Genomic DNA, 1217 nt, shown 5'->3' on the forward strand with positions numbered 1-1217 from the left:
ATTATTTTCTCTAGGAGCCCCCCGAGAAAGTTTTGCTAACTGTGGGATGGCCATCTGTGTTTTTAGTGCTACAACAGGGTTGGAAGGAAGAAGGTAGAAGGCAAGGTCTCCATTCAGTGGCTGTGGTGGTTTGAATGAGAATGCCCCCATAGACTCATCTATTTGAATACCTGGTCCCCAATTTGTGGAACTGTTTTGTAAGGATCAAGGGGTGTGGCTTTATCACAGGAAGTGTTTCCCTGGGAGCATACTTTGAAGCTTCCCACACACCACTCCCACTGTCTCATGATTTTATTTCAAGACATGAGCTCTCAGTTACTGCTCTGGTATAATGGGTGTATGTTGCTGCCATGCTCCCAGCCATGATGATAATGGACACACCCTCTGAAACCGTAAGTCCCAAATTAAAGGCTTGCCTTTATAAGCTGCAATAGGAAAGTAACTAAGATGGACCTCAGAGTAATTTTTGGGTAGTTTCTTGTCAGCATTTTCAGGGACTTATCCCTCCATATAGCCAGGCTTGCTTTTCCTATCTTTTGCTCTTCTGCCAGAAGAAAAACTTCTAGTCACTGGAGCCTGCATGGAAGGCACAGTCCACCACCAGGCAACAGCTAGGGGAGGCAGTTCTGCCGTCTCATTGCTTCCTGCAGTAACTTCCGTTCATCTTGCTTTGGCTGTAACCTCATCTATATTCCCCAGCACCTAGTCCATAAACTGTCTAGCATCTGGGGGTTATGAAAGGTAAAGTGTGCTACTTTAATATCCTCAGACCCAGATCTAGAATTCAACTTGCTCAGGTCTCTTGATCCAGTTACTGCCATGTATCTTTGTCTAGCTTTAAAAATAATCTTGCTGGGTTGGAAAGATGGCTCAACGGTTAAGCACTGACTGCTCTTTCAGAGGTCCTGAGTTCAAGTCACAGCAACCACAAAGGTGGCTCACAACCATCGAGGATGGGTTCTGATGCCCTCTTCTGGTATGTCTGAAGAAAGCAATAGTATACACATGTACGTAAAATAAATACAACTTTTTAGAAAAATGATCTTGTACTGAAGTGGTAATAAACACCTGTACTCCTGGCACTCCAAAGACAGAGGCAGGAGAGTTACAGTGCCAATCTGGGTATGGTGGTTTGAATGAGAATGGTCCCCACCAGCTCATATGTTTGAGTGCTTGGTTGCAGTAAGTGAAATTGTTTGGGAAGGATTAGGAGGTGT

The sequence above is a fragment of the Mus caroli genome, unplaced genomic scaffold (assembly GCF_978045245.1).
Source record: "Mus caroli unplaced genomic scaffold, Mus_caroli_1 scaffold_3, whole genome shotgun sequence".
NCBI lineage: Eukaryota > Metazoa > Chordata > Mammalia > Rodentia > Muridae > Mus > Mus caroli.